Source organism: Dermacentor andersoni, chromosome 3, assembly GCF_023375885.2.
Source record: "Dermacentor andersoni chromosome 3, qqDerAnde1_hic_scaffold, whole genome shotgun sequence".
Taxonomy (NCBI): Eukaryota; Metazoa; Arthropoda; class Arachnida; order Ixodida; family Ixodidae; genus Dermacentor; species Dermacentor andersoni.
The window spans coordinates 155,815,800-155,825,319 of NC_092816.1; the positions used below are offsets into that span (position 1 = coordinate 155,815,800).

Below are 9,520 nucleotides of genomic sequence, written 5' to 3' on the forward strand. Positions count from 1 at the left end.
AAGAGCACTGATATTGTTTATACAAAGCCTTTAAAAGGGCATGTCGCAGTGCAATGCAACATAGAGGGAGCAGGACACTTTGTGCCCTGCTCCCTGAAGCCCAATGACGATGCAAGTAGAAAACACCTTCATAATTAGGACTGAAAACCTACATGAGTACGAACAAATTCTTGTGGTGTTGTTTGCTACCACTGTTTTAGAGCCGGAACATGCTCATCTATAAGTCATATGTGCCATGTTTAGTCTGATGTGGTCAGACACCATTGGCAACCACTTCTTGTGCTCATGTTAAAAAAATACGAATTGAGACTGCAGCTGCAGCGCTAGACGTCACCTGCCTTCGCAATGATAAAAAAGGCAGTCAGTTTGTTGAATAGTTCTTGTGGCTAATTATATTAACAATATTTCCTTACTAGATGACATGGCTTCATATATTTATGCTATATTTATGCTGTATGTGTGATCCACAAATCAACATTATAAAAAATAATTTATCGCACTTAAACAATAATACCTTTTTGTTACTTGTCACATGTATAGCAGACATGTAGGGCTGTGTAACGATGGGCGACATATACTTTTGTGCCAACCACCAAAGCTAATTTTTTTACCTTCAACACGAAGCTTCTTGCAAAAAATTTGAACTTTACAGTTTTTTAGCTGATCATCTGAACCTCTAAGGCTTGAAATATTTTGCAGCTATCCCAAGTCAACCAGTCTGATTTTATATTTATTTTGTGCCTTCTGTATTTCCCTATGTTAGAAGAAAATTCAAACTTTGCAAATTTTGGCACTCACACCACTTCAGTCTCTTGACATGAACACCATCTGAATATTTGGATCATACAATTTCCCTTTCAGAAGAAACGTGTATCAGTGCCTTCTAGCTTAGCTGGGCAAGAACAATAAATTTTTGCCAAAGTTCAAAAAAATTTTTGCGAAGGAAAATAAATGGGGAGCAAGAGTTTGGAGCTTCAACTATATCTGTGATGGTCAAAAGAACGTTGGTTGGTTGCCCTAGAACGACTCAAGTGTATGTACGAAAGCAAATTTTCTCATTGTACCTACTCAAAATCAAGCAAACTTGATATGGTTTGCCATAATGGAACAGTTCTTGACAAAATTGGGTGGTTTGGCATGAAATGGCTTAAGATACTTAAAAAATATACTAATAAGGAAACACTTTCCTTACTAGAACCATACCAAAAACTAACATAAAAATGTAGTGAACTATAACAAAGCACAGCACTTGTATTCTGGATTGAGCAATCCAATGTGGACCTCTCAGGAGACTAGCATAATTAACATAAATAAAATTAACATAAAAATGTGAAGGCATAGAAAGGCACAACATTTGTAAGCTCATTTGAGAAATCCAAATTGGGCCCTTCAGGAGACTAACACAGAACATAAAAATGTCGAGAGTTACAAAAGCACAACACTTGTGTTTTGGTTTGAGCTGTCCAACTTGGGCTCTTGAGAGGTTATTGGTCCCATGCGAGAAGCGAGGCCACAGTTCTTTACATAGGGCATGTTGGTACCAGGCAATTTGCGACACGTGAAGCCTGTAAAAACAAGAAGCCAGAACAAGTTTTAAAAAGCACCTTCAAATGCAAAAGAATGGCATGCAATCTGCCCTCGTTATAACGAAATTGATTTATGTATTTGTGTTGCTTTAGTCCAACTTTCCACGGGTACAGCTTTACAGCATGACCATTTAAATTTATTCAGTGCGGCACAGGACTCCACTAAGTGTCAAATGCAGGAAAGGGCAACGAGGAACAAAACACTGTAGCAAAATAACTTTATGAATATCCTCAATGTCAAAGATGTGAGCTTTGCTTGCTGAGAAACGAAATGGTGAAACAAATTCATGTCGTTCATAAATAAACCTGAACTGACAACTAAAATTATTTCTTGTAACTTTCATAATTAAAATTTGCTGCACTTCACTGTGCTTTTCCATGCTCCAAATACGATACTGTCATGTCACTACAACTGAGTGTAGCTTCATTTGATGTTAGGTTTCCTGAGTTCACATGCAATCGGAATGTACTTCTCGCCTTACAATGACTTAAGACTTTCTACATTAAAGAAGACACTGCTTATAGTGAAGTATGTTTTCTGCCTCGACGACTCAATTACTGTTCTAATGAGGATTCCGTGTAGTGCACCAAGCTGCTTAGCATGACACATGCAGAATGTGACAGAGACGAAGAAATGCCGTCTTTTAAGAGCCATATGCGATAGGGCTGACTTCTTTAACCCTTTTAGGGTTCACTGCCGTACATCTGTGGCTGTGATGGAACGTTCTGAAAAAAATTTGCCTTTTCAGAACAAAGTGTTGCCTAGCATCCCACTGGAGGTGCTGCAACCTTCTGAGACTTCTAGAAAATATTCTTATAGTGCTGTCGCTCCTTGGGTTTCTCCAAAACTGATTTTTCACCTAGCTCCTTGGTGTCTGTCATTGCAGTAATTTGGGAGTGTTGCCACAAGTTTTTTGTAAGTTTCATTACACAAAAAAATTATGTTGCTTTATGTAACATGTAAAACTGCAAATACTGAAATGGTATTGCCACTTTATTGTTATTTAAAAATATTATTTACCAGTTTATTTTCTCGGAATGTCACTCTGAAGAACTTAAATCTGCAATAAAAATATTAAGGGTGCGCGAAAAGTGATTTTTGAGGCTGAACCGAATAATGCTAGAAGCAAATCAAATAATGGATAGTTTCTGAATAATGAACAGCTGATATCACAATTAATGTAAGATGAGGCTCACATCCTAGTATTATTAAAGTTAGCAAGTTTCTGTCATTGTTATGTTATGAAAAGCTGTTTATTAAAAGCACAAATGGAGCAGCAGAAAGTTTCGTCACATGCACAGGACTCTTCAGTAAGCATAAATGATTGCTGTACAGCCTCTAAAGTACAGCTACTGAAGTAACGTAGCCTGGTCTGCTATTAGAAGTTGTTACGTTTTATGTCTACACTATGTTATTGGAGGCGAGAATTTACCGTACTTTGGCTCAAATTTCATGTTTTATTGGTGTTTCGAAATATTAGAATACTCGCATTTACAAATAGTGACCATTCAAAGACTAAATTGAATAGGACACTATTCAATTCGAAAGTTTTGAGCATTTGCACACCACAAAAAATACATAACTCCTAAATTAGAGAGGCATATTTCTCCCCAAAATGTGATCCTCAACGGGCTAAACAAGAGTGACAGAAAAGCCCATTCATCTTTTTGATTAATTTAAGCCCATAATCTACTTGGCAATGGTTCATAATAACCCTGTTAACAGGTAGGTGAAGTAAGGAAGCAGGAATCAATTCTAACAATTTCAGAATGGGAGTAGTGGACATGTCCGATGGTCTGTAAGAAGCTTTATACATTAGGCCCCAAGAGCCTATTCTCAATTTATTGAAGTATATGGGGAAAAGCCACATAAATATTTTTTTCATATCTTAGAATACACATAAATATTTTTTTCATATCTTAGAATACAAAGTGATAAAGTGTGCGTTAATAAATACGAGTCATAGGTTAAGTGCTTAGAATGAGTAAGCGCCCACTAAACGTAGTACTGTTGACAGCAATGCTTGCAACTCTGTCCCTGTTGTTTCTTTGATTGAAACAACCAAAAGAAAATTGCCACACCACTCAGGTTCCCTCTGCTAAAAGGCTGCTGTCTGGCATCACATGGACCTCCTTCAATATAGGAGCAACCTTAATTCAATGTGGTCTGTTAAAATTGGTGAAACTACTGTTTCACATCTCAGAACCTGGAGAGCTGTTTTACCTTCTGCAATTTGGTGAACATGCTCCTGCTCGAGCTGAGCAGTAACCACACTAGAGCATACCTTCTCCGCAATTCGCGTATTAGAATAACTTTTCAGGCTAACATGTCCTCCATGCCAATAGATTTGGAGCGTGCTTCACAGACAACTATTCCTTGCAATGACAGCCAAGTAACACTGCTAATGCGCAAATGCAGCTCATTTTATGTGGTGGAGCCTCTAAAAACTTTCAGCAGTGAAGGCAGCTTTTAAATTTTAGAAGCATTTGAGTATGGCGGCATTACGCACTTAAGATCGTACGAACAGTCAATCCAAATAGTAGGCTATTGTCGCATACAATTGCACACATGGGCTACTTGAAAGTCGTTTGTTATGCCAATGGCAAGTTCATAATTTTAGAAAAAGATGTGAATGTAAAAATGCAACCAGACAGGATATATGGTACTTGCCTATAACAGCACTGACCCTGGTGGGGTCAAGAGCCTTTTTTGCCCCTTGGTGTTATTTCCAAAGCCCAAATGGCCCATGAGCTCCTCCTCTGTGAACACATGGTGAAGCAAGGCCCTTGCAAACTTTCCTGGTCTACCATGGCAGGCCATGGTAAACTGTGCCAGGATAACCTTCTCAATGTGCACTCCTTCAACCTATGTGAACCTGCATGTTTAAGTAAATGTTAGCAAAACAGTTTTAAGCATTTCAAGCACATTCACACAACAGCCCTACTGCAAATAAATTACAAAAGTACCTGTTGCAAATCTAGATTGCTAAACTTGACTTCTTACAAGCTTCTTATGCTGTCTGGACGCCACATGTTTCAGAAAAACAATCCAGCACAAACAAGAATAATAAGCCAAAGTATCCAAACATATAGTACTTGAACAAGGGGAGTACCAGCGAAACACAAATGACACGCACACAAGGAAACGGCATTAGACACGGACGGACGTTGGGACGGACCAGCGTCCGTCCCTGTCTAACGCCTTTTACGTGTGTGCGCGTCCTTTGTTTTGCTGGTACCCCCCTTTTTCAAGTTCATCACGCACCAACTGGCCCAAGAGCTTGCGCTAATGCACATCTAGTACTATTTATTGTGATTACCATTTTTAGGATACTTCATATTTTCAGGTGTTTGTCTCTATTTTCCCATCCAATTGTGTCAATAGGTAGTCCATGGTCTAAGGGGAGATTGGGCTGCTATGTTAAGGGAAGAGTTCAAAATCAACCGTTGGAACAGCTTGGGTGACTGGGTATGCGACCCTGGGCATATGCCACTTTTCAATGAATCTCCTTCCCGCTATCTTGGGCAACTGCTGCTGCTTGTGTTGGCAAGCAGCATTAGGAGCTCAAAGAGGGACATGATTGTCGATCATTACTAAGATTACCACTACACGTCACGTTAGCTTGCTGTGCTGCAGAAGTAATATGCGAGATTCCACTCCACTGTATGAAATGTACATAAGCTGCAAGGACAGTATGTGCCAACCACCACCTCAATTAAATTAATCGACTCGCAAAGCACAGGCTGCACAAGATCACGGAGTGAACTCAGAAGTTTGTGGACAGTCAGTTGATGTCCACGTCAGGGACCTCTAGGGAAACTCGGTCATTTCCTCGATGTGCATCATCGTGCCGTCATACATTGTATTACAATTCTGTCTCGTACCACCGTTCTAATAGTCATCATGTATCACCACAATTCAAAATATAAATAGACACTTATATCTACTCTTTATTTAATCTTTATGGAGAATACTTTGAGCATGAGTTTTTGCAAACATCATGAATTCTACAGCTTAAAGGTGCACTAAAGCAAAATTAAATTAATTAAATTCTGGCGTATTATTAAACTCTGGACTAATTTTTACCAAATCAGGCTGCAAGGTACCTGGGCAGTTTTGTATTTCACCTCCATCAAAATGCGGCTGTTTGATCCTGTGACCTCGTGCTTAGCGGAGCTGTGCCAACACCCCTAAGCAACTACGGCATGAAAGCACTAAAGAGAAAAATTATTTTAGGTGTATCTGTACATGACCTTCCTACAATTCAAGAGATTCACTCATACCGTGACAAGAGGCTGAGTAAACTGTAAAAGCAGCAAGAGGAAAGATTGGTGGCAGTGCTGCCTTGAAGTTACCACACCCGCTTGCTGTGACGTCATGGATTTTGATGATGTCTGTTGAGGTGTAGCAATTTTTTTTACAAATAAAGATGTTCTTCATCGTATTCCAAAAACCCAAAATAAAAAGCGTCAGGAACTTTTACAGAACCAATACAGCCCAAGTTTGAAAAAATACTTGGAATCCATGATGTGACAATGAGGTGTCAGCACAAAGATTTTGGGGCGATACTCAGAAAATTGAACTTTGAGCTTTATTTTCTCTAATAATCAAACAACTACCAAGAAAGTTACAGAAGTAGTTATTTAAGACGATGCTTTATTTTAAATTCATTTAAGGTGTCATTAGTGTCCCCTTAATACAAAACAAGGAATGCACTTGGCTGCGTAATAGGTTAACATGCATCACTGGTTCTCATTAAGGTAGGATTATCAGTATAGCAAAGGGCATGCACTGGCTGCTCCAGAGGGGAGCCCTTCCACTTCCCCTCAACCTCCCAATTTCCAATTTCTTTATGAGCAGTGATGCAATTTCTGTATCTTAACGAGACATAATGCCAAGGAGATTAAAAATGCCATGCTGGCTACAGCATGTGGTGACCGGCACTTCACACCGTCCAGCTCGGCATCAATCTTTTTGGAATTTGGCCCTTGAAATGCAGAAAGCCCCGATCGCTGCTCGTTCTTCAGCCAACTTTCTCAAAGGGTGCTGCTGTTCTGGTTTGATACCTCTAGCTGTGCACTGCTGTATGACGTAGGTCATAATACCTTCGTTCTGGTAAAACTAGAAAGATGTGCACTCTAGTTAGTTAGAGGGGCGTTCAGAAACTTAGTGTGCACTAATGTCCACACTAAGTTTCTGAACGCCCCTCTCATATCAGGCATATACACTGAAAACGGCACATTCCGCGTTTAATATGTTCACAAGTGACAATGAAATTCACTCCCAGTCCCGGTGCAGTTGCAAAGTCTTTAAGCTGAGTGCTTAAAGGCACCATGTCTCCTAATGAAGGCACTCTGCACCAATTGATCACTGGAGCAAATGCGTTGCAGTTGCATCAGCAATGTTGTTGTTTTTTCTGCATCCTGCAATACATTTTCACGGTATCACTGTATTTGATCATCGTGACGCTACAGAATGGATGGCCAAAGAATTCACTTATACCGTTCCAGCTGGGGCCTCTCCCAGCTCATTTTGAATCTGAAAAAAGATGTCACTATTAAAACGTGAAGCCACGATGCAGCAAAAGCGACAATCAAAAGAGCTACATGGACCATTAGGCTGACATAAATGGACGGATACAAATGACTAGTCATTGAATACACTAAAGTGTGGCCGCTCTTGCCAATGGCAGTGTGAGCTTGTCAAAAAATTTATTTCACATTCCTCTAGTTACTTTAACCATTATTTCCACGCATCTACTTAACTGTTATGGCCACATATTAAAGGCAGCTCCTTCATATAAAACCAGTGTTACATTCTTTTACTCCCCGTCTACCTGATGCTACTGAAGTTTTGCTTACTCTCAAAGAAAGAATTTCACAGAACTGCTCTTTCGACAAAGCATTATTCCAAGCTTGTGGCAAAGCGTCGTGATTTAGTTCACAACGATGCGCTCCCCTTTCAATCTGTTCACTCTATAGTGCTCTGATTCAAAGCAAAAATTGCTTTTCGACATAACTAGCTACTTCTATAGTCACAAGAAACAATGCTAATTATTGATGTTTATGTTGCCGATAACGTATACATGCCGCCTCGAAACACAGTGGGACGACAACGCAGATATGCCAGGCATCTCGTTCCTTTACTGATTTTGAAACTATTGTTAAATCAGTTACTGAAGTGCGAAAAGCTGCAATTTCACGAAATTACATTATTTTGAATGTTGTAGGACCTGGAGTGCCATGAAATCTGCCTTTCCGTGAATGCAAAGAGCGCCTACGCGAAGCCGTTTGGGCGAAGCACTCGATGGCGACGAACGGAGATGAAAAAATAAAGTTGAATGCGCGCGACCTGGGGGAAAACAAAACGCACGCGGTTGGCAAGGCGTATAAGTCGATGATTTCGCAGCACTCTGTGGCATCAACCCTATTGTATCTCGCGTATCGCATGTACACCCTTGAAATTCTTTATTATTATTGCGCGACAGCCTCCTCTGTGTTTTCCGATCGCGCGAACATCGGCCGCACGGCGTGTCAGATAGTGGCCTTGAAGCACCGCGGAGTCACTCGATCCTGAAGGGAACAGCGCAACAGAATACACTTTCGCCAATCCCACCGCACCCCCCCCCCCCCCCTTTTGCTGAAAGCTCGCTCACACGCCTTGTACTAGCGTGGCGCAAACGAAATATCTTCGATTACAGTACAGATCGGATGGTTTCACGTCGCATTGTTTTGCGCTCATTAATAAAGCTAACTCAATCGGTGCTCGAACACCGTATCAGAAATCATGGCGTACAACATGCCCTGTTTTAGGTGGCACCACATAGCTGCCTTACGTCACCACAAGCGGAGTGTAAAGTTAAACCAGGACAAAACTCCACGTTATCTACCACAAATCTAGTGCTGTACAACCCATTCTCGCAACGGAAGGATAGTACTAGGAATGAAAACTAGAAAAGACGCGCGCGGAAGACACGCACAAGCGCTGAAATCATTTCCCCGCTTCCGTTCACCGCGTCGCAATGGACGAACAAGGGGAATTCGAAACACTCACTCACCCTTGATGTCGCTGAGTCGGAGGCGATCATGGCGATCTTCGAGGCAACAAGTCCATAAAAAGCGAGCAACACGCAGGAATATTCCAAAGATGTCACAGCGAAGCACACAAAGAACACAGAAAACGCAGGAAACTGTCAAGCTAACGGCGTGCACGAACTCGCCGGAATGCGCCAAGCAGCAACTTCGCAAACGCGCAATCATACATGTACACTCATACAAATACACGCTTATATTATCATAAATTGTACCATTGGATAACAAATTATGTAATCTCATGTTATTACTGAACAATTGTGGCGATTTGCAAGTGTATAAAAGTTTTTTGCTTCGCTTTTTTGATGAACTACTTTCTTTAGCGCAGTAACGCTGTGCACCGGCCGGAGCTAATGGCATGCGCGGGAAAAGGCGCCAAATTCAAACGTCACAAACGCCGCGCTAATTTGTGCGCGCAAAGTTTTCGTCGTTTAAATTTAAAAAAAAAAAAAGTAATGCGTGCCGCAACCATGCGAACTGAACTATTGACCAGAAAAGTACAGAAACGTCGCTGTTTGTGCTTCTTATTTCGACGTCATGGCAAAGTGCGGGCGGTCTGTCGTCCCATTCTTTAAACATTTGTGCGTGTGCTCCTGCGCTGTGCGATTTGTCACCGAGAACGTATAGCAGCGCAGATTGTGCTTGGTGGCCGAGCAGATTCCGAACACATTCGCCAGCACCCCGTCTAGGTCACAGAAAAGAATTTGGCCTCCATGTGAAATATGAGCACCATGTCGTACATATCGGCCAAGCTTTTCGTTTCGTTCTGTATAGCGCGCTAACGGGTAAGCGAAACGCACTCTGTAAAAACGATGTTCACTCCTTTCTCCGCCGCACCCACC

At 41.2% G+C, this 9,520-nt stretch overlaps 1 long non-coding RNA gene across 1 annotated transcript; it reads right to left on the reverse strand.

Moving 5' to 3' along the window:
- Positions 1-1,096: 1,096 nt before the first annotated feature.
- LOC126524584 (uncharacterized) lies at positions 1,097-8,794 on the reverse strand. Its single transcript, XR_007598012.3, has 4 exons — positions 8,645-8,794; positions 7,090-7,125; positions 4,258-4,462; positions 1,097-1,565 (listed from the first exon to the last, which is right to left on the reverse strand). It is a non-coding gene; the product is annotated as an uncharacterized lncRNA (long non-coding RNA).
- Between the last annotated feature and the right edge of the window lie 726 nt (positions 8,795-9,520).